This window comes from Microcaecilia unicolor, chromosome 5, assembly GCF_901765095.1.
Source record: "Microcaecilia unicolor chromosome 5, aMicUni1.1, whole genome shotgun sequence".
In the NCBI taxonomy this organism is placed as follows: Eukaryota; Metazoa; Chordata; class Amphibia; order Gymnophiona; family Siphonopidae; genus Microcaecilia; species Microcaecilia unicolor.
In genome coordinates, this window is record NC_044035.1 from 220172753 (window position 1) to 220198127 (window position 25375).

At 43.5% G+C, this 25375-nt stretch overlaps 1 protein-coding gene across 1 annotated transcript in view; it reads right to left on the minus strand.

The window, feature by feature from the left end:
- The window catches only part of U2AF1 (U2 small nuclear RNA auxiliary factor 1), a 396385-nt gene that overhangs the window by 108854 nt on the left and 262156 nt on the right, over positions 1–25375 (minus strand). The gene's annotated exons all lie outside the window — the stretch shown is intronic.

Genomic DNA, 25375 nt, shown 5'->3' on the forward strand with positions numbered 1-25375 from the left:
TTCTATTCTCATACTGTAAGAGTGCTCAATGTCAGCCCTCGAGGACCACAACCTAGTCAAATTTTCAGGATTTCCACAATGAATATGCATGAGATCTATTTGCATACAATGGAGGCAGTGCATGCAAATAGATCTCATGAATATTCACTGGGGAAGTCCTGAAAATATGACTGGGTTGCAGACCTTAAGGACCAACACCGAGCAACCTTGTCATAGAGGTTTGAGGTGGTTTACATCCAATATAATAAATGTTTTACATGCCATAACAAATCACTAACAATCTACTAATACAACAGTGAAGAAGAAATGTAATACCAGGGGATGCCACACAACTGGTACAGGATTGCAGAACCTCATCTCCTGTCCACAGACTCAAGTTCAGTTCAAGTCAGTAGGAATGAAAAGTCATGTGGTGCCTTATGATTAAACGCCACAGGTGTATTTCTTGTCCTCCAAAGCAATCAGGAAGGCTGTTTTAGCCTCTTCTTCCACATCTAAAGGACTGTATTTGAAGGCAGCTAAAATGGAGGATTGATATCCTGTATATAGGATTCAAAGATCTGCTAGCAAGAGATAAAACTGCCATATGTAACAGAATCTTAGAGAATAGCTAAAAAGTCCTGTACAGGTGGTATCTAATCCCCCGATGAGGGCACATCATCTTCCTGTTGGCTAGAAGGTACTAGTAGCAAGAAAGCCTAGAGGGGATTATGGGGTATATCTGCTAAACCTGTAACAGAACTACTGTTTTTGGTTATCAGTGAAACCATCAAAGGATACTTCAATATACTTTGTAAGTAGAGATCCCTTCATTGCCAAGTTTCTTTATCTTGGGAGCAACTCATCCTAGGCATTTATCTCAAGTTAGTCAACCTCTAAGCATTTTGTAGATCCAAGGAAAAACCGCAGTTTGAAGGTCTGTATACAAATGCTAGAAGCCTAAAAAATAAGATAGTAAGCGCATATAGCACTAAATGAAGTAGATTTTAATAAGCATTTCAGACATCTGGTGGAGGAGGACAACCAATGGGACACTGGTTACCAGGGTACAAATTATATTGCAATGATATGGTGAATCAAATTGTGTGTGTGTGTGTGGGAGGGAGGGGGGTTCCCGCTATATATATTATAAGAGGGAATTGAGTCAAACAAAATAACAATTTTGCAGGCAACAGAGGGACTTTGAAAAAAAGATTGTGCTGCAGTTAAAAACACATAGTAAACTTTTTTAAAAAAGGTATATAAGAAGCAGGAAAAGAATCAGTTGGATCGCTAGATGACCGGGGGTGGGGTGGGAGGGGGGTGGGGGTAAAAGGGATGATCAGGGAAGACAAAGCCATAGCAGAGAGTTTAAATGAATTCTTTGCTTCGGTCTTCACCAAGGAAGATTTGGGAGAGATACCGGTGCCAGAAATGGTATTCGAAGCTGATGAGTCGGAGAAAGTGAATGAAATCTCTATAAACCTAGAGGATATAACGGGACAATTTGACAAATTGAAGAGTAGCAAATCTCCTGGACCGGATGGTATTCATGAATTGAAAAATGAACTGGTGGAACTATAGTTAGTAATATGCAATTTATCTTTGAAATCAAGCGTGCTACCAGAAGATTGGACGGTAGCCAATGTAACGCCGATATTTACAAAAGGTTCCAGAGGGGATCTGGGAAATTATAGACCGGTGAGCCTCACATCAGTGCCAGGCAAAATGGTAGAGACCATTATAAAGAACAAAATTACAGAGCATATTCAAAAGCATGGATATTCAAAAGCATGAGACAAAGCCAACATGGATTTAGTGAAGGGAAATCTTGCCTCACCAATCTATTACATTTCTTTGAAAGGGTGAACAAACATGCCAATAAAGGTGAGCCGATATCTGGATTTTCAAAAGGCGTTTGACAAAAGTACCTCATGAAAGACTCCAGAGAAAATTGGAGAGTCATGGGGTAAGAGGTAGTGTCCTATTGTGGATTAAAAACTGGTTAAAAGATAGCAAACAGAGAGTAGGGTTGAATGGTCAGTATTCTCAATGGAGAAGGGTAGATAGTGGGGTTCCACAGGGTTCTTTGCTAGGACCGCTGCTTTTTAACATATTTATAAATGATCTAGAGATGGGAGTAACTAGTGAGGTAATTAAATTTGCTGACGACCCAAAGTTATTCAAAGCTGTTAAATTGCGAGAGGACTGTGAAAAATTACAAGAGGACCTTACGAGACTGGGAGACTGGGCGTCTATATGGCAAATGACATTTAATGTGAGCAAGTGAAAAGTGATGCATCTGGGAAACAGGAGCCCGAACCATAGTTACATAATGCAAGATTCCACGTTAGGAGTCACTGACCAAGCAAGGGATCTCAGCGTCATCGTTGATGATACATTGAAATCCTCTGCTCAGTGTGTTGTGGCGGCTAAGAAAGCAAAAAGAATGTTAGGTATTATTAGGAAAGGAATGGAAAACAAAAGTAAGTACGTTATATAATGTCTTTGTATCGGTCCATGGTACGACCACACCTCGAATATTGTGTTCAATTCTGGTCGCCGTTATTCAATAGTACCATCTTGGAAGCCCAGTCCAGATGCATTCCACATATTTGCAAAGGTGGAAGGAAGAGAAAACGTCAGCTAGTGTGGTTAAAAGATGAAGTAAAAGAGGCCATTACAGCCAAAAGATTGTCCTTCAAAGAATGGAAAAAGGACCCAAATGAAGAAATAAGAAGCAATATAAGCACTGGCAAGTCAGATGCAAAGTATTAATAAAGAAGTCTAAAAAAGAATATGAAGAGAAACTTGCCACAGAAGCAAAAACTCACAGTAACAACTTTTTTCAGGTAAATCAGAAGCAGAAAGCCTGCAATGGAATTTGTGGGACCATTAGATCATGAAGGAGCAAAAGTGTTGCCACGATTTGGGTTTCTTCCAGGTACCTGTGACCTGGCTTGGCCACTGTTTGGAAAACAGGATACTGGGCTAGATGGACCATTGGTCTGACCCAGTATGGCTACTCTTATGTTCATATGACTTGAAAGTCTTCAAGTAGATTTCAGACCTGAGTGAGGGAGGAAGTTAGTTTCATAAATGAGGGCAGAGATAGCTAAAAGCAATTTCACAGGAGATGGTTAAATGGAGAAAATGTGGATTAAGGAAGGAAAAGGAGGTTGGAGGAGGAGCGGAGGGTAGAGAGCAAGTGACCTTTAAAGACAAGACTAAGAATTTTGAATGATGTGAGCAGGCACAGGAAGCCAGGGCCTTCAGCCAATCAGTGCTTGGGGCCCCACGGGTAAGCTATAGCCCTTGACACCTGGAATCCCCGTCTTTGGGCTGGCCTGCCAATTTGGGAAGTGAAGACAACATGGCCACCATTCCCTCCATGACTGAGCTATTCTGGTTACATGCTATGACTGGAAAGGGAAGTGAGAGAATAGCAGTTCTTCTCTGGAAGTTTTCTTAGCCCATCAGCAACAAGGATAGGCATAGGTTGAAATCACTTCAAATCACTACCTGCATAGAGTGTTGAGAAAGAGGCTATTAAAAATAGAGAAACATCTTTTACAAAATGAAGAGCACGGCCTAACATGGAAAATAGAAAGGACAAACAAGGGAGTTAACTAAATCATTAAGAGACAAGGAGGAAAAGGTGCTCAAGAATAAGGCAACAGCAGAAAAATAAAATTAATTCTTCACATTTGTCTTCATTGAAGAAATACTGGGAAGATTAGCACACCCAACCTATTCTTTGAGGATGACCATTTAGAAAACGTGTAGACAACCCATGACTTCACCCCACAATGCAGTTCTACTGGCACTGAAAAGAACAGAGAGGCAACCCAAACCAAAGACACAGCCTATCTGACTTTCATCTCTGACATCAGCCCAAGTTGAATTAAAGGGCATCACTGGCCTGTGCCTGTTGAGGAGAAAAAGGAAATCTGATGCTGACAATACCCTCAAACACACAGTGCCTTTTTTCTCTTCAGCACCTGTGGACCTGAAACAGCAGCATGGCTAGATTTGTGAAGGCAGCTGTGGCCCACAATGCTGCAAGGTAAGTGAAGTGCAAGGTTCCATGGCTGGCTGGTGAAATGCCAGGCTTCATCTTCAGCCAAAGTAGTGGCATCAAACATACTACGAGAGAAACTGTAGGGGGTGAGGCTTAGAGAGACCTGCTGGGGTGAAAGAAGAAAGAAAACCAATTTACTCAGCTGTAGCACGTGTTCTCCATGAACCAAGTCCTCACAATTGGATGATGCTGTCCAAAGCAGCCTGCATAAGAAAAAGCTTCTCACAACCTAGACAAAATTCTAGAAGTTTTCTGAGACACCACCTTATATGTGCATCATTTTCCATGTTATACGGCACTTGGGGCCGCTTCAGTTTTTGAATAATCAATTTTAGAAAACTCCTCCTAGGAGAGGAAGAAGGATATATAGATGATGGAAAAATAGATGAAAAAATTATGGAAAAATAATTCTAACCCCTATCCCAAAGAATCCACAGCTTAGTAGAAGTGAAGTATCTAATTATAGATCTGTAGCCTCCATCCCTTTATTGGTTAAAGTAATGGAAGGCTTAGTAGCAAACTAGCTTATGGATTACCAACAGGCTTATTCCATTCTTCATAACTCACAATCTGAATCCTGACCATCCTTTAACACTGAGACAGTTCTTATTTTATTTTATTTATTTATTCATCCTTTCATACTTGTATCCCGCAATTGTCAAAAAACGAGTTTCGGTTCAATGTGGCTTACATTTAAAAGTTGTTAGAGATTACGTTGATTCAATTATATTTACAAGATTGTATGATACTGTGTTTTACAGTGGTTGGCAAGATAACTATTAGTGTGTATTGAATAGTCATTGGGTTTCTTGAGAAAGCTTAGCACCCTTATTGCAAATTTTAGGAAAGAACCGAGCATGGGTAGAAAAATCATAATTTCACATGTCCAGCGTGTTCGACACGGTTAATCACAAAATATTGATATATTTATTAGATCATTTTGGTATTAGTGGATCAGTCCTCAATTGGTTCCACGGTTTCCTAAAATCAAGATCCTACCAGGTTGTCATGAAACGCCTAGCCATCCACCTGGGGTTACCCCGCGACCACTTACAGTGGGGGAAATAAGTATTTGATCCCTTGCTGATTTTGTAAGTTTGCCCACTGACAAAGACATGAGCAGCCCATAATTGAAGGGTAGGTTATTGGTAACAGTGAGAGATAGCACATCACAAATTAAATCCGGAAAATCACATTGTGGAAAGTATATGAATTTATTTGCATTCTGCAGAGGGAAATAAGTATTTGATCCCCCACCAACCAGTAAGAGATCTGGCCCCTACAGACCAGGTAGATGCTCCAAATCAACTCGTTACCTGCATGACAGACAGCTGTCGGCAATGGTCACCTGTATGAAAGACACCTGTCCACAGACTCAGTGAATCAGTCAGACTCTAACCTCTACAAAATGGCCAAGAGCAAGGAGCTGTCTAAGGATGTCAGGGACAAGATCATACACCTGCACAAGGCTGGAATGGGCTACAAAACCATCAGTAAGACGCTGGGCGAGAAGGAGACAACTGTTGGTGCCATAGTAAGAAAATGGAAGAAGTACAAAATGACTGTCAATCGACAAAGATCTGGGGCTCCACGCAAAATCTCACCTCGTGGGGTATCCTTGATCATGAGGAAGGTTAGAAATCAGCCTACAACTACAAGGGGGGAACTTGTCAATGATCTCAAGGCAGCTGGGACCACTGTCACCACGAAAACCATTGGTAACACATTACGACATAACGGATTGCAATCCTGCAGTGCCCGCAAGGTCCCCCTGCTCCGGAAGGCACATGTGACGGCCCGTCTGAAGTTTGCCAGTGAACACCTGGATGATGCCGAGAGTGATTGGGAGAAGGTGCTGTGGTCAGATGAGACAAAAATTGAGCTCTTTGGCATGAACTCAACTCGCCGTGTTTGGAGGAAGAGAAATGCTGCCTATGACCCAAAGAACACCGTCCCCACTGTCAAGCATGGAGGTGGAAATGTTATGTTTTGGGGGTGTTTCTCTGCTAAGGGCACAGGACTACTTCACCGCATCAATGGGAGAATGGATGGGGCCATGTACCGTACAATTCTGAGTGACAACCTCCTTCCCTCCGCCAGGGCCTTAAAAATGGGTCGTGGCTGGGTCTTCCAGCACGACAATGACCCAAAACATACAGCCAAGGCAACAAAGGAGTGGCTCAGGAAGAAGCACATTAGGGTCATGGAGTGGCCTAGCCAGTCACCAGACCTTAATCCCATTGAAAACTTATGGAGGGAGCTGAAGCTGCAAGTTGCCAAGCGACAGCCCAGAACTCTTAATGATTTAGAGATGATCTGCAAAGAGGAGTGGACCAAAATTCCTCCTGACATGTGTGCAAACCTCATCATCAACTACAGAAGACGTCTGACCGCTGTGCTTGCCAACAAGGGTTTTGCCACCAAGTATTAGGTCTTGTTTGCCAGAGGGATTAAATACTTATTTCCCTCTGCAGAATGCAAATAAATTCATATACTTTCCACAATGTGATTTTCCGGATTTAATTTGTGATGTGCTATCTCTCACTGTTACCAATAACCTACCCTTCAATTATGGGCTGCTCATGTCTTTGTCAGTGGGCAAACTTACAAAATCAGCAAGGGATCAAATACTTATTTCCCCCACTGTATAGGGTTTATCCCCAGCAAAGCTCAGGTCCGCCTGCACCTGCCACTTGTGCTCAACATTAGCACCCTTCTCCCACTGACTGGGTCACAACTGCCTCTGGGCGAGTCTCCTGCTCTCAAATTATCCCCAGTGATTTCTATATTACTGTTGCCACACTCCCAGTGGTTTCACAGTTCCCAGAAAGCACTCACAGACCCAACACACAAACCACCAGGATTCTTTATCAGTTCAGACAGGCATAACGAACAAACAATTGTGTTTATTCACAGAACTTGGAACAGTGGACAAAAATGTGCAATTGGCAAACAACAACAGGTAACTGAAATATGGATCAATTAGAAAACTAACTAAAACATTTGCATACTGTCTAAACAGTACCTGGGAAGATCAGGACATACAATTGTTCACAGAGCCTTATCAAAAAAATCTGTCTCTTTCTTCTTCCAGACTAAGACTGAAGCAACAGTCAGCACTACTGGGTAATTTCAAACTCCAGGTCAATCAGAGCCCGGTCAACAAGTTTTAAACGTATACCACTGCTTGCGTTAAAGAAAAAGAACACTCAGTTCCTTATAACAACTTCAAGCATAGACATGCACCATCTGCTGGCCAAACAGGAGAAATACACTTCAGACATATTTAAGACAGGAAAATAGACAATACATTTTACAGGCTTAAAACACACTGTTTCTTCAAACAAGTAAAATATTCTGGTAATATCTCTTGTTGAATGAAAGCATGAAAATGTTGAATAAAAGCATGGAAGAATAGAGGTGGAAAGCTTCAAAGAACATGCAGAGCAAGCTGTTTCAACACTAAATCTCCTGGGACATGATGGGGCCCACATCAGCCAAAGGCGTGGCTCCAGAAAGTCTGGCAAGAAGGGGGGGCCGATAATGGGAACCAGATGCAGCATATGTTCTGCTGTAGGATTTATGGTATGGTACAGCCTGCAAGCACGTGATATCAGGAGAAGATTATAAGGAGAGTGGAACAAAGAAATAAGTAAGCATTTTGAATTTTTCTTTGTCTGTCTATAGCATTTTTGATTTGCCTTAAGCTTGCTGTATATTGCTTGTGTGTGTAGATGTGTTTTGAGTACAGAAATGCTTCCTGACTACCCCTATTGATGGTAATCAGCTTGTACACTAAACAAATGAGTAAATTTTTTATATTAAATATGAAATTCGTCTGGCGTTCTCTACAAAAGTGGCGGCATCCTTTTATACAAAAGTGGCGAGCCAGCCAGGAGTAGGCCGCACACGGAAAAGAGAAGGCGAGACGAAGGACAAATTAAGTTGTTGTTAATGAAGTTTTTTACAGGATTGAAAGCAAAGCAAGCGTTGTTTAAACCTGATGATTTCTGTGCTCCACTGATGTGGGATTGATCAAACTACTGACGTGGACATACAGGTGATAACTCCTGGGCTTGCTAAAAAGAGAAATAAGAAGATGCATGAGTTTGTTTAGCTTTGTAGTTTTCTTTTTTGTATATTTTCTTTGTTTAAGTGCATTAGTATATTTTTGTAGATTGTGGCTCTATAGGAGAAATTGTAATAGTCAGAATAAAATGAAAGGGAAAGGGGCAGATAAGAAAGAAAAGCCTCCTGTATATGCTATGTATTTAGATTTGGATAGTTCAAAAAAATGCTCCCCTTTGCAGCATGTCATAGAATTATTCCCATTAGAAAAAAAACAGATTGAAAAAATACATGAGAAATGGATCAAATATGATGCAAAAGATTCTGTTTTGAGCTGGTCTCAGGATGGATCGTTTGATCGTCCAAAATTATTATCTCTCCTGAGCTACTTACAAGAAAATAAAAATAAAACTAGGCAGAAGAAAAGCTTAGAGAAGCATCTTACAATTTGGAATTTATTTTCTTTAGCAGCAGATCTGTTTCATGCTGATGTAGATAGGATACAAAAAGAGGCAGAAAGAAATAATCCCCCGTCATATGAATCTAGCAGGGACACGTTGTGCCCCATAAGGGCGACTGATAAAATGAAGGAATCAAAGTCAAAGCGCCCTGTGCCATGCGCTGGGTATTCGGCTCTTGATGACCCCCCCAGTGATTCAGAAAGTGAAAAGGGAGGGGATAATGAATTAGATGGGAGAGAACAGGCAACAGCAGGAACTCAATTAACTATTGGGGATTTTAAAGCTCTGTGTGCAGCATCGGGCGTAGGAAATATTAAGGCTGCTCTTTCTGCAGCGCTATTGATTTGGTGTTTAACTTTTCAGTCCTGTAAAGTGAAGGAAGGCCATCTGGTTTTGATTTCTCGGTGTCTGGCTGTTGCTAAGCTAGGTTAGACAGGTCAGGAAGAACTGAAATTTGTTTTGTTCCTTTTTAAAAGATTGTTTTAGATTAGATTTAAATAAGTTTGATTTTGTCTTATAAGGTGATCTCTGTTTATTTTAAAATATGTGTTATTCTGTTTCTAGTTCTTTATGTGGAATGTCTTTGCAATTTAACTTTGTTTGACTCTTTTTTAAGTGAGATTCCTGCAGTGTTAAGAGATCATCTGGCTTGAATTAGTCACAGTCCTAGCTAGTTCTGTGTGTAGGTCTAATAGAAGAGGTGATTTAAAATCTTTAATAACATCTGAACAATATGATTTGTCAGCAATTTGGTCACTATGCTTCAGAATGTTATCAGAATGCAGGAATGCCCCAAGTACAAATGCAGACGCAGCAAGGATTAATGCCACAAGTAGTAGGGATACCTGCGAGTGCCCCGCAGACTGCAATACAGCAGCCAGCGACGCAATCACAGGGACCAGGAGCTGCAGTACAGAGACAGGGTACTGTAAATGCTTTTCCAACTTGGCAGAATATTCCAGACCAATGCTATTGACTGGAAGCAGATCAGTGTCAGGAAGAGGGAATGATTTTCAGGTTAGACACAAGGGAGCCCTTTATTACATTGACAATTGGCAAATATGGAACTCCTGTGAGATTTTTGATAGATACAGGGGCGAGTACCTCTGTGTTATGTGCAAAACCAGAGGGAGTTAAGCTTTCAAATCAGTATAGAACAACAGTGGGATTTATGGGGATAGAACAAAGAAAAAGGCTAACGGAACCGACTCTGGTGCGCTTGGAATGCCAACCGCACGGTTCAAGGGAGGCTGTGGTACCCTTCTTAGTGGCACCTGATTGCCCAGTAAATTTGTGTGGTAGAGACTTATTGTCTCAATTAGGATTGTGTTTAGATTTTGGAAATAAAGAAATACCAAGTTTGCTCACCATGGTCCAGCAGTTGAATAATGAAAATAAAGTAAGGGTTATGGAAGAATTACCACAACATATTTGGAGTACAAGTGATTCACCATATGGACTAGCCATAAATGCAAAACCCCATAAGATAGAATTAATAGAAGGGGCAAAGGGGCCGAAGCAAGACCCTTACCCCATACGACCTAAATTAGTATCCAAAACCTTGGAACACATTGGTAAATTATTGAAATGTGGTATTATTGAACCTTCAGTATCCCCGTACAATACCCCATTGTTTCCGGTCCCGAAAGGGGAAAACAATGTAAGGATAGTACATGATTTAAGAGAGCTAAATGAGATTACAAGAAATCAATTTCCGATTTGTGCAAATCCTGCTACACTTCTGCACACTCAGAATATATATGCATATAACACTGTTATTGACTTGTCTAATGCATTCTTTTCAATACCTCTTCATCCAGAGTCTAGGGATTTGACGTCATTTATAGTACAGAATGAGGCATACAGGTGGACTAGGATGCCTCAAGGCTTTACTGATAGTCCATCGGTATTCTCAAAACAACTAATGATGGATTTAAAGGATTTCAGGAGTCAATTGCCTGACACGGTGTCATTGTTTGTCTATGTAGATATTCTATTGTCTGCTGAGACTGAAGCAGAATGCCTAGAATGGACTAGAAAATTATTTTTGTTATTAGGAGAGTTAGGATATAAATGTAACAGGGAAAAATGTGTTATAGCTCAGTCTACTGTCACCTTTTTAGGACAAAATGTTTCAGCAGAACATAAGGTCATTATACCGGAAGTTATATCTATTTTAAATGAGACTCCGGTACCGCAAACAGTTACCCAGTTACGTGCTGTTTTGGGAATGTTAAATTACTGCAGACAATGGATACCAAATTATACACAAAAAGTAATGAGACTTTATAAACATTTGAAACTGCCCGCAGCCACACCAAAGAATACACTAATTGTATTGGAAGAACAGGATAAGATGGTATTGGCTAAGATTGTGAGGGATTTATTATCTCCAGGACCGTTAGCAGTAATAGATATCCAATCACCTGTGCATCTATGGGTAAAAGACATGGGAAATAGTTGGGCAGCTATGATTAATCAAAATAATGAAGTAAATGCACCAGTAGCTTTTTTGTCAGGCTCTTTTAATCATGTGGAAAAAGGAATGCAAGAAATACCAAAGTTACTGACAGCTATAGTGGCTGCAGTAGGCAAATGGAGAGCACAAATGCCTTTTGTTCCTATTGTAATACATACCAACCACACGATTAAAACGCTGTTGAGCCCTAGCCAGACGGCATTGACAGCCACTAGATTTGGAAAATATCAAGCAGTACTTTTAGGACAGGATATAAGGATAATACCATTAACTAAAGAACAGAGAAATAAGATAGATCTGCTTTTTCCTGTCGATCAAGAGGGTGAGATCGATACTATAGAAATCCCTACATTTCACTGTCTTACTTTTGAACCCTTATCTGATGGGTTAATATGGTTTACAGATGGAGCTTGTGAAAGGACTGTTGCAGGCTTTGCCTGCGTGCAGGTAGATGAGAATTTAAGAAAGATAATGCAAGTACAATATAAAACCCCTCCTGATCAGACTGCACAGCATGCTGAACTTTTAGCCGTTATTACGGCCTTACAACACACTGATATGACTCAAAATGTCACTATATATACTGATAGTGGTTACGTTGCAAGTTCACTACAGTATCATATATTAAAATGGCAGCGTAGGGGGATGATAACCAGTGCAGGTAAAAATCTACAACATTACACATATTGGAAATTGCTGTTTGAAATTTTGGCAAAAAGGGAATGTGAAGGTAGAAAAACTGCAGTTGTGTGGACCCCGGCCCACACTGAAAGGCCAACCTTTGAAGCACTAAATAATGCAATGGCTGATGCAGCAGCAACGGAGGTGGTTAAGCAAAGTGAAAAGATTTTGTATAATACTAGACAGACACAGGAAGGGCCACTTACGAATGTAGATAAGATTGAAATGTGGCAGCCAGAGGGACAGGAAAGTGAAAAATGGTTGAAGAGAGGATGTATGAAATTGGGAAGTGAATGGTTTAATGCAGAAGAAGGATTACCTTGTATGCCAATGAGCCAGGCGATTAAGGTATTGATTGGGTGGCATGCAACCATGCATTGGAACAGAGAAACAATGAGGCAACAATTTGAGCAAAGATTTTGGACTTTAAAAATTGATAACCTGATTCAACAGGTTGTGCAAAATTGCATGGTATGCAATATTAACATACCTAAACGAGGTCCTAAAATATCACCTGGGACACTTCCAATACCAGAAGGCCCAGCAAAAGAATGGTATATCGATTTCACGGATATGATTGTTCCAGTGCAGGGAAAAAGATATTTGTTAGTTTGGGTGGATGCTTTTTCAAGGTGGATAGAAGCATTTCCATGTAAAAGGGAGACAGCACATGAAGTGGTACAATGCCTGGTAACTCATATTATGCCAAGACATGGGTGTCCGTCTAGAATAATTTCTGATAACGGGACACATTTTAATAACAGTATTTTGAAAGAAATGGAAACGATTATGGGTTTAACACACAGAAAAGTATCAGTGTATCGCCCCACCTCCAATGGTTTGGTGGAGCGCTACAATGGTATTTTAAAAACTAAATTGAGAGTATTACTGAAGGCTTTAAACAAGGAAACAGCAGGTAAACCATATACCTGGCTTGATTTGTTACCATTAGCTTTGATGGTTATAAGGGCCCAACCTAATGGGCGTACTAAATTGACCCCATTCCAAATTCAGACAGGACGTCATTTCTTCCCGATGCAGACAGCAAGTACTGATAGCACAGCTCAGTACTGGCAAAAGCTACAACCTATGTTGAACCTGACAAGTGATATGATCCGAACAAATGTAGCATCACAGGCAGGGACTACTAATGATGTTTGTGCTTTTAAAGTAGGTGATCTAGTACTACGAAAGAACTTTACACATAAAACATGGAAGGATCCTGTGTATGTAGGACCTTTTGCTATCACGGCCCTTACTCAGACTGCTGCCCGTCTGGAAGGTCATACTTCTTGGATACATTTATCAGATATTCGACAAACTAATAATATTGAAGTGGACAAAGAATAAACATGATGGTATTGGACTGTTGTTGTTTGTTAATGGACAATGAACACATATGATAATAGACTTGTTACAGTGGCCAAGATGTTGAATTTGACTGATTGTATCATATGTGCCCACATCCTTGTCCTTGCCAGCTATGATGTATGGGACTACAATGATAAAATTGAGTGGGCACCATGACTGTGATCCCAATAATACCTATGTAAGGGATGATGAAAACCTTCATTGGACAAATGAGACTATTTATAAGCAAGCCTTGCTTATGGACAAGTGCCCACAGACATCATGTTGGTGTCTGATTAATAGTATGACAACTGAACACATTCCCCCGATAAAGTGCACTTACATGCAGAATGTTGTAACAACTGATTCAATGAATGTTATGCTTTTAATTTGTGTAATTCTTAATGCCACATCAGCTAATGAAAAGTAAGAATGAATGACAGTGTATTCCCCTGTGATGAAGCTCACTGTCCTATAAATTATATACCTCAAGAGATATAAATTTTGTACCCTAGTACAATTGAATCTGTTTAATGCTGTGTAACATGTGTATTAGCATGTTTGCAAAGATGTGCCAGGATGCTTTTAAAATGATAATGGTAACTGAAATCAGGAATGAATAGAACGTTAATATGTCAGCAGAAATATTGAAAGATGCATAAAGATGATGAGAAGGCAGAGCTTGCAGGCACAGCATATCATAAATAACAAGGGGGAGGAGATTTAGAAGGGAGGAAAGGAAACAGACTGGAGCTGAAACAGATGTGTTGAGGCCTGGAATATCAGTCCTCAAAGGGAGGATGTTGAATGAAAGCATGAAAATGTTGAATAAAAGCATGGAAGAATAGAGGTGGAAAGCTTCAAAGAACATGCAGAGCAAGCTGTTTCAACACTAAATCTCCTGGGACATGATGGGGCCCACATCAGCCAAAGGCATGGCTCCAGAAAGTCTGGCAAGAAGGGGGGGCCGATAATGGGAACCAGATGCAGCATATGTTCTGCTGTAGGATTTATGGTATGGTACAGCCTGCAAGCACGTGATATCAGGAGAAGATTATAAGGAGAGTGGAACAAAGAAATAAGTAAGCATTTTGAATTTTTCTTTGTCTGTCTATAGCATTTTTGATTTGCCTTAAGCTTGCTGTATATTGCTTGTGTGTGTAGATGTGTTTTGAGTACAGAAATGCTTTCTGACTACCCCTATTGATGGTAATCAGCTTGTACACTAAACAAATGAGTAAATTTTTTATATTAAATATGAAATTCGTCTGGCATTCTCTACAAAAGTGGCGGCATCCTTTTATACACTCTTCACCTTGATATTCCAAATGTGGTGTTTCACAAGGCTCCCTGCATCACCTATTTTATTTAACATCATGATGGCACCATTGGGTTACCTACTGGAAGCTCATGGTTGTAATCCATTCATCTATGCAGATGATACAATCTATATTCCTTTACATGAGATTAAAATCAACATACATTTGATGGAATCCTGGACATCCAATTTCAAGCTCAAACTTAACAGAGAAGAGACCAAATTCCTTATACTCTCCAATCCCTATCAACCCATTTCCTTAAAAAAAAAAAAACTTTGTAACTGATAACACATCATACTCACTAGATCAAACAATGAAAATCTTGGGAATTACTATTGACTAATACTTATCATTAGAGTCTCAGGTTTCAAAGATGAATCTTGGACATCTTCCATACAAGGTAGAAGCTAAAAAGGATACACCCCTTCTTCCCAAGCTCTACACTTTGCACCATCACTCAATCTTTGGTACTAACCAAATTTGAGTACTGTAATGCCATATATGCATGAATTAAAATTTCTCTCCTTAAAAAACGACAAATAGCATAAAACACTGCTGTTTGCCTTGTATGCAGTGCTCCTTGCTTTGCAAAGGCTTCCCCTTCTCTTCTTAAAGCTGCACTGGCTTCCTACAAAAGCTAGAATAATCTTTAAAATATGCGAGACTGTTTACCAAATTCTATACGGATTATCACCTCCTTACAAGCAACATCTAACAGATTTACCTTCACGAAATGCAACAGTTGAAATGTCTAGACTGTATTAACTCAAGTACTAGGTGGTTTACAATTTAACATACACAATAAAATCACAAATATGAAGCAATGTGACAAAAATACCAAAGTTCATAATTTTATTATATTTGAACAGTATCCAATGGCTTGTAATTTAGCCACGCAGGTGACTTTTTGCAGCTGAATAATATTATAGGCTAAGCTCTTACTCTTAAATCTGTTTCTGAAAATGAATCTAAAGTAGGCTGAAAAATCTATATGATAAAATTTAAGACAGTTTGAATTACACGGTCCTCAGTAGTAAAGAGCTACAGATAGATAATATTTGGCCAACGATTTATCCCCAGTCTGACTTATGCTCTGCTCAAGATAGTGTACATTATAAGATGTTTCTAGTTAAAGTCCGCGTCAAAACAAGATTTATTTGAAGAAGATATTATCTATGGGGAAATTGTAGAGAGTTAGAAACTAATACATAAATTTATTATAAATTGGCATCTGAACCTCTTGAGAACCGATGAAGAGGTGGGTGCAGTAAATCCTTACACTAAAAACTATCTATATCTAAGGTACTGCTGAGGTTTTTCATGGCTCAGTTAGATTTTGAGTGGGACAAGATGGATGTTATGACCATCACTTGTGGCCATTTTTTCCCCACCAAACAGCTCAGGTATCTATTCCAAAATTCAGTTAATCGATCTTCAGCCTGGCAAGTATGTTGCATACATATATGATAATCACTGGAGGGTTGGAAATGTATGTGAAATTTCAATGGAATCCTTTATCAGTTTCATGCATCCACACAGAGTTGCACGGGGACAGAAATCCAACCCATCCCCACGGGAATCTAGCCTGTCCCCGCCGCAAGTAATCTCCTCCATCTCAGTACCCGGCCCGCCAAGCACTTGCTGTGCTGCAGTCACCTTGACCCCCCCTCCCCTCACAAGAAAGCCAGATTCTATAAGCAGTAAAAATGCTAGTAAACCTAACAAATCATTTTCTTCCGTAATCTAAGACAGCAGATGTACAGATCGGCACAGGACCCAAAGCAGTCCAAACTACAAAACAAAGCCAGAAACAACACAATATATACCTAATTGTTCAACCACCCTTAGGATTCACCAACAATAAAGAACGTGGATGCAGCAGCTCATAGGTTTGTTCGTTTTGTTTTGAGTGTATGGCGATGATGGCAGTGCGAGGAAGGGGAAACAGACTCACCCTTTTTACCATCCCGATTGTCAAATCCAGAGGCCATCCATCCACCTCCCCTCTAACTTTGGGTGCCTGTGGAAGTCTCAGCAGCCGGTGATAATAAACTGCCCCTATTGTAGTTGAGAAGCACCCATTTGGGAGCACGAATTCTGTACAGAATTATCTAAGAGGCTTTGAGGTCCACTTTGATTTAGTTTAAATTCTCAGACCAGGAGTTTAAGATAAACTGCTCATTTTCAAACTGGCTTTTGGATTAGTACTGCATTCACCTCAAAATGCTAAGATAGGACAGAAGATTTTTAAGCAGTTTTGTCAAGCAATACTTCTATATTCTACTTAGCAGAAAATTAGAACTTACAGTACAAATAAATAACTTTGGTTATTTTTGGAATGACTTTGGGCCACAGGTCTTTCTAGTCCCAAAACAAAGATGATTCTAGTACTAAAAAATATGATCTTTTCAACAGGATTGGACAGGAAGGCGGATCATGACAGAGAGAGGTCCTTTTTCCACCTTAGAGCCATCGCAAAATGCAGCCACGTGCTCAAAGGGGTAGATCCAGTCCCTGCGGCCACATGCCCAAATGGGCAGGTCCCATCCCTTCACAGCCAGGAGCATGAAACTCTGCTTTTCTCTTAAAGGAAATTCAAAAGAGGGAAGGGAAAAGCTACCAAGCTGATTTTTGAACACGGACCTTCATGTTCAGAAAGTAGCAACTCCTATTTCGTCTGAAGCTTCTCTTTCATCAGGGAGTCAAATCCCGACCCCACAACCAGATACAACCTGCCCCTGTACGGGAGTCAGGTGCAGATAATCAGAAGCCCGTGCTGTTCCAAACAGCGATCTAAAATTAGCGCCTTAACGGAGTGCAGCATTAACGCCACTAAGACCAGAGCCAACAGCTTGCAAATTTAGCCGCGCTATTAGCTCTGATCATAGGGGCATTGCTACAGAAGGATTGTGCCTGGGCATGCACCCAAGGCACAATCCTCCACTGAAGTTGTTTGACAGGTCCGGGGAGCAAAAAAAAAAACCAAAAACAAAAAACCCAGACCTGTCAAACAGAAGAGGTTTGACAGGTTCAGGATTTTCTCTCAGACCTGTCAAAAAAACCCTGATAGTCCAGTGAGACTGCCAGCTACCACCTCCAAAATGAAAAAAGATCCTGGTGGTCCTGTGGGACAATTAGGCCCCCATGGCCTACCTCGAAGCTGGAGGAGGAAGGGGAAAAGCACTTCCTCTCTCCTCTGCGGGTGCCTCCTCAAAATGGCAGTGCCCTGCCCATTGCATCCTGGGATGCACTGGGTGGGGCTTAAACCTTAAATGGATGTTTGAGGAGGCGCCCACAGAGGAGGGAGAAAGTGCTAGTCCCTCCCTCCTCCAGCTTCAAGGTAGGCCATGGGGGTGTGTGGAAGGCTACTGGTCCCATTGGACCATCAGGGTCTTGATAGCATTAGTGTTGGGGGTGGGGGCTAAAGGTCCCACTGGACCACCAGGTCTTTTTGTGTTTGGGAGTTGGGAGCTTGGATGTCCACCAGACCTTCAGGCCTAGTGTTTGGGGGGAGGGCTTAGGTTTGACAGTTCCATGAGGAAATACCGGACCTGTCAAACCTCTTCTGTTGGTCTCCCCATTCTTCCCTTGCTGGCAAACCCTAATATTAAGGAAATATTAAGGCAAAATTTTGCATATTTGCAGCTAATATCTCAGTAAATATGCATCCAAAGCCAAGCAATCTTGTTTCAACAAGCTAGCAAATTACTTTTTTAAATTTGAGTTTGTCTGGGAACTTAGTCTTAACTTTCATGAAAAGCGAAGATACTTACCTGTAGCAAGTATTCTCCGAGGACAGCAAGCTGATTATTCTCACAAGTGGGTCGACGTCCGCGTTGGCACAGGAACCGGCATTTGCAAAAACAAATAGAAAAATCTTTACCAGAGCCTTTTGGCGCGCGTGCAGCACGCACTGCGCAAGTGCAGACTGACTTCCCGCCCACCACATGAGTGCATACCTCAGAGTTAAGTCTAAAGCATAAACAAATAACTCCAAGGGGAGGTGGGTGGGTTTGTGAGAATAATCAGCCTGCTGTCCTCAGAGAATACCTACTACAGGTAAGAATCTTCGCTTTCTCAGAGGAGAAAGCAGCCTGTATTATCCTCGAAAGTGGGGTATCCCTAGCATCCAGGCTCACCCAAAACAATAAACACTAGTGAACTGAACCTTGCAACGGCGAGGACATAACGCAGATTAACCTGAAACTATATATAGCTAGCTGAGAGTGCAGCCTGGAACAGAATAAAACTAGCCTAGGTTCTGCAGCACCGACTGTCCCAACCGACTGTCAAGTCGGGTACCCTGTTCAAGACAGTAATGTGAAGTGAATGTGTGGTCTGAAGACCACGTCGCAGATTTGCAAATCTCTTCAATGGAGGCTGACTTTAAGTGAGCCACCAACGCAGCCATGGCTCTGACATTATGAGCCGTGACATGGCCCTCCAGAGACAGCACAGCTTGGGCATAAGTGAAGGATATGCAATCTGCTAGCCAATTGGAGATTGTGCATTTTCCGATGGCGACCCCCTCCTGTTGGGATAAAAAAACAACTGTCTAAAGGGCTTTGTCCGCTCCACATAAAAAGGTCAATGCTCTATTGCAGTCCAAGGTGTGCAATCTGCTTTCGCCAGGATGGGCATGAGGCAGGGAAAAAATTTCGACAATACAATCGACTGGTTCAGATGGAACTTTGACACCACCTTCGGCAGGAACTTAGGGTGCGTGCGGAAGACTACTCTGTTGTGATGAAACTTAGTATAAGGTGCATCCACTACTACAGCCTGAAGCTCACTGACCCTATGAGCTGAAGTAACAACCACCAAGAAAATGACCTTCCAGGTCAAGTACTTCAGATGGCAGGAATTCAGTGGCTCAAAAGGAGCTTTCATCAGCTAGCTGAGAACAACAGCTAGCTCCACACTGGTGGAGGTTTGACAGGGGGCTTTGACAAAAGCAAACCTCTCATGAAGTGAACAACTAAAGGCTGTCCAGAGATAGTCTTACCCTCTACACACCGATAAGTACTAATTGCACTGAGGTGAACCCTTATGGAGTTGGTCTTGAGACCAGACTCTGACAAGTGTAGAAGGTATTCAAGCAGGGTCTGTGTAGGACAAGAGAAAGGATCTAGGGTCCTGCTGTCACACCAGACAGCAAACCTCCTCCATTTGAAAGAGTAACACCGCTTCGTGGAATCTTTCCTGGAAGCAAGCAAGACTCGGGAGACACCCTCTGAAAGACCCAAGGAAGTGAATTCTAGGTTTTCAACATCTAGGCCGTGATAGCCAGAGACTGGAGGTTGGGATGTAGAAGCAACCCCTCGTTCTAGGTGATGAGGGTTGGAAAACACTCCAATCTCCACGGCTCTTTGGAGGACAACTCCAGAAGAAGAGGGAACCAAATCTGATGCGGCCAGAAGGGTGCAATCAGGAACATGGTTCCGCGGTCTTCCTCGAGTTTCAGCAAAGTCTTCCCTACTAGAGGTATGGGAGGATACACATACAGTAGGGCCTGTTCCTCAATATGGGAGAAAGGTATCCGACGCTAGTCTGTCATGGGCCTGAAGCCTGGAACAGAACTGAGGGACCTTGTGATTGATTTGAGTGGCAAAAAGATCCACCGAGGGGGTGCCCCACGCTCGGAAGATCTTGGAGGCAACGCCCATGTTCAGTGACAACTCGTGAGGTTGCATTACCTTGCTCAGCCTGTTGGCCAAACTATTGTTTAAGCCTGCCAAATAAGTGGCTTGGAGAAACATGCCCTGACGGTGTGACCAAAGCCAAATCTGGATGGCTTCCTGACACAGAGGGCAAGATCCGGTGCCCCCTTGCTTGTTGTAGTATATCACAACCTGATTGTCTGTTTGAATCAAGGTGATTTGGTTGGATAGCCGATCTCTGAAGCCTTCAGAGCGTTCCAGATCGTTCATAGCTCCAGGAGGTTGATCTGAAGACCTGTTTCCTGGAAGGACCAGGCTCCCTGAGTGTGAACCCCATCTACATGAGCTCCCCACCCTAGGAGGGATGTATCCATCGTCAGCACTTCTGTGGCTGAGGAATTTGGAATGGTTGTCCCATAATCAAATTGAGCCGGATTGTCCACCACTGAAGAGAGTTGCGAAAGTCTGTGGACAGTCAGATAACATCCTCCAGATTCCCCGCAGCTTGATACCACTGTGAAGCTAGGGTGCATTGAGCTGATCTCATGTGTAGACGTGCCATGGGTGTTACATGAACTGGGGAGGCCATGTGCTCCAAGAGTCTCAACATCTGTTGAACTGTGACCTGCTGAGACGCTCAAACTGTGGACACCAGGGACAGGAGATTGCCCATGTCTTGGGGAGATAAGCCCGCGCTATCTTCATGTCCAGCAGTGCTCCAATGAACTCCAATTTTTGAACAGGAGTGAGATGGGACTTGGTGTAATTTATTACAAACCCTACTACTACTTAACATTTCTAAAGCGCTACTAGGGTTACGCTGCGCTGTACAATTTAACATAGAAGGACAGTCTCAGCTCAAAGAGCTTACAATCTAATGGACAAATGTATAGTCAGTCAAGTAGGGGCAGTCAAATTGGGGCAGTCTAGATTTCCTGAAAGGTGTAAAGGTTAGGTGCCGAAAGCAACATTGAAAAGGTGGGCTTTGAGCAAGGATTTGAAGATGGGTAGGGAGGAGGCTTGGCGTAGGGGCTCAGGAAGTTTGTTCCATGCATAGGGTGAGGTGAGGCAGAATGGGCGAAGCCTGGAGTTGGCAGTGGTGGAGAAGGGTACTGAGAGGAGGGATTTGTCCTGTGAGCGGAGGTTTCGGACGGGAACGTAAGGGGAGATGAGGGTAGAGAGGTAATGAGGGGCTGCAGACTAAGTGGCATTTGTAGGTAAGAAGGAGAAGCTTGAACTGTATGTGGTATCTGATCGGAAGCCAGTGAAGTGACCTGAGGAGAGGGGTGATATGAGTATATCGGTTCAGGCGGAACATAAGACGTGCAGCAGAGTTCTGAACGGATTGAAGGGGGGATAGATGGTTAAGTGGGAGACCAGTGAGGAGTAGGTTGCAGTAGTCAAGGCGAGAGGTGATGAGAGCATGGATGAGAGTTCGGGTGGTGTGCTCAGAGAGGAAAGGGCGAATTTTGCTGATGTTAAAGAGGAAGAAGCGACAGGTCTTGGCTGTCTCCTGGATATGCGCAGCGAAGGAGAGGGCGGAGTCGAATATGACTCCGAGGTTGCGGGCAGATGAGACGGGGAGGATGAGGGTGTTGTCGACTGAAATAGAGAGTGGAGGGAGAGGAGAAGTGGGTTTGGGTGGAAAGACAATGAGCTCGGTCTTGGCCATGTTCAGTTTCAGGTGGCGGTTGGACATCCATGCAGCAATGTCGGATAAGCAGGCCAATACCTTGGCCTGGGTCTCCACGGTGATGTCTGGTGTGGAGAGATACAGCTGGGTGTCATCAGCATAAAGATGATACTGGAAATCATGAGATGAGATCAGTGAGCCCAGGAAAGAGGTGTAGATTGAAAAATGAAGGGGTCCAAGGACAGATCCCTGGGGAACTCCAACAGAGAGCGGGATGGGGGTGGAGGAAGATCCATGAGAGTGTACTCTGAAGGTGCGGTGGGAGAGATAGGAGGAGAACCAGGAGAGGACAGAGCCCTGGAATCCAAATGAGGACAGTGTGGCAAGAAGTAAATCATGACTGAAAGTGTCAAAAGCAGCGGATAGATCGAGGAGGATAAGGATGGAGTAGTGGCCTCTGGATTTGGCAAGGAACAGGTCATTACAGACTTTAGAGAGTGCTGTTTCTGTCGAGTGTAGAGGGCGAAAACCGGATTGAAGTGGATCGAGGATGGCCTGAGAGGAGAGGAAATCAAGGCAGTGGCTGTGAACGGCGCGCTCAAGTATTTTGGAGAGGAAGGGTAGGAGGGAGATGGGGGGGTAGTTGGAGGGACAGGTAGGGTCAAGTGATGTTTTTTTGAGGAGAGGTGTGACTACGGCATGCTTGAAGGTGTCAGGTTCAGTTGCAGTGGAGAGAGAGAGGTTGAGGATATGACAGATGGAGGGGGTGACAGTATGAGAGATGGTGTTAAGTAAGTTGGTGGGGATGGGATCAGAGGAACAAGTTGTGCATTTTGAGGAGGAAAGAAGGCGGGCGGTTTCCTCCTCGGTGATATCAGGAAAGGAGGAGAAAGAGTTGGTTGGTTGGTTGAGGGAGAGGGTTGAAGAGTGACGAGGAGGAGGTGGCTTGGTAGTGAAGTCAAGGTTGACCTTTTGCACCTTGTCGTGGAAGTAGTCAGCCAGTGATTGAGGAGAGAGTGAGGGGGGGGAGCAGAGGGCACTTTGAGGAGGGAGTTAAGGGAGTCGGAGGGAGTTAAGGGTGGCGAAGAGACGATGAGGGTTGGAGCTGAGAGAATTGGTCAATTGGGTGTAGCAGTCCTGCTTGGCAAGGAATAGGGAGGACTGGAAGGAGGATAGCATAAATTTGTAATGAAGGAAATCTGAATAGGTGTGAGATTTCCTCCAGAAGCGTCCAGCAGATCAGGCGCAGGAGCGAAGGTAACGGATGTAAGGGGTCAACCAGGGCTGGGGATTAGTATGCCTTGTAGGACGGGAGATAGATGGTGTGAGGGTATCCAGAGCAGAGGAGAGAGTGGCATTGTAAGCGGAGACAGCCTTGTCGACAGACTCTGAGGACGTGATGGAGGGGAGGAGATTAGAAATACTAGAGGATAAGGTGGGAGGGTCAATAGCCTGGAGATTCCTGGAAGTAGTGGTTAATGTTGGGCGGGGCTGAAGGGGGGGTGAAGAAGTGTGAAGGTGATCAGGTGATGGATCAGAGAGAGGAAGAGCTAAGGCGTGGAAATTGGAGGGTGAGCCGGAAAAGGAGAGGACGAGGTCAAGACAATGGCCAGTTTGGTGAGTAGGGGTGGAGGAGCACAGCTGGAGGTTGAAGGAGGTAGTTGATGGGTTGATAAATAGGCAAGTTGATGGTCTGGAAAGCAGGCAGTAGCTCTAGCACCTGAAGAGTCATCCGAATGGACTCCCGAGCACTGTCCTCCGAGGTGCCCTTCACCAGCCACTCGTCGAGATAAGGGAACACATGCACTCCCAGCCTGTGTAGCGATGCTGAGACTACTGCTTGCCACTCTGTAAATACTCTGGGCGCAGATGCCAGGCTAAAGGGCAGTACACGGTACTGGAAATACTGTGCTCTCAGCTGAAATTGAAGATACTTCCTGTGAGCTGTGTGAAAGCATCCTTTAAGTCCAGAAAGCAAAGCCAATCATTCTCCTGAGTCATGGGAAGAAGAGTGCCCAGGAAAACCATCCTGCACTTTTTTCGGACTAGAAATTTGTTCAGGGCCCTTAGGTCTAGGATGGGACGCATCCCCCCTGTTTTCTTTTGCACAAGAAAGTACCTGGAATAGAATTCCAGCCCTTTTTCCCCTGGTGGAACGGGTTCGACCGCATGGGCCTTTAGAAGGGCGGAGACTTCCTCTGCAAGTACCTGCCTGTGCTGGGAGCTCTATGAATGAGCTCCCGGTGGGCAATTTGGAGGTTTGGATTCCAGATTGAGGGTTTATCCTAACCGGACTCTTTGAAGAACCCACCGATTGGAGGTTACAAGAGGCCACCTTTGGTAAAAAAACATTAAACTCCCTCCAATCGGCAAGTCGTCCGGCACAGACACTTTCACTGTGGCTATGTGTCGCTGGAGCCAGTCAAAAGCCCATCCCTTGTTTTTGCTAGGGAGCAGCAGGGGCCTTAGGCTGGAACGAGCGAGCTGGAGCTGAGCCTAACTAGGCTGTCGGGATGCCGGAGTGTACCTACGCCTAGCATAGGAATAGGGAGCACTCCACCCCCCCCCCCCAAAAAAAAACTCCTGGTTGAGGAGGCTGTAGCAGAAGGTGCCAGGCAGGAGAGAGAAGCCATAGCATCATTGTGCTTCTTGATCTGATTGACAAGACCTTCCACCTTCTCTCCAAAAAGGTTATCCCCCCGGCAAGAAACATCCGCCATACTCTGCTGGACCGAATTATCCAGGTCAGCGACATGCAGCCATAAGAGTCTGTGTATCACTATACCCTGAACAGAGATTATGGATACTACATCAAAAGTATCGTAAGCGCCCCTAGCCAGGAATTTACAACACGCCTTCTGCTGTATGACCACCTGGCGAAAAGGCTCGGCATGCTCCGGAGGGAGGGCATCAACCATGGTTGACAGCTGTCTCACTGAGTTCCGCAAGTGAACGCTCGTGAAGAGCTGGTAAGATTGAATACAGGCAGCGAGTGTAGCGGCCTGATACGTCTTCCTCCCAAAAGAATCCAAGGTCCTAGCTTCTCTGCCTGGGGGCGGCAAGGCATAGTCTCTACTACTCTTGGCTCTCTTCAGGGAGGAGTCCACCACCATGGAACTGTGGGGTAACTGAGACCTCATCAACTCAGGTTCAACGTGGATCCGATACTGGGAATCAACTTTCTTGGGGATCACGGGAGCAGACAGAGGGAACGACCAGTTTTGCATAAGGACTTCCCGGAGTACCTTATGCAAAGGAGCTGTCACAGCCTCCTTAGGTGGAGAGGTGTAGTCCAGGACCTCGAGCATCTCAGCCCTGGGCTTATCCTCCCATAGGGAATGGAATGGCCTCAGCCATTTTCCGCACAAACTAGAAAAAGGAGAGGCTCTCAGGAGGAAACAGTCTCCTTTCAGGTGGAGGGGAAGTTTCAGAGGGAATCCCAAAAGACTCATTGGAGGAAAAGTATTTGGGATCTTCCTCTGACTCCCATGAGCGCTCTTCAGTATCAGAAAGCACTTCCCTAAGAGAGCTCCGAGACTGAGCCTGCCTCGACACTGAGGACAGACGCCCTCGATGATGGTGTCAAAGGGCAGACGCCTGTATGGACTGTGGTGAAGCTTCCTCCATCGACGTTGATGGGGAGTTGACCTGGGTGGCAGCCAAC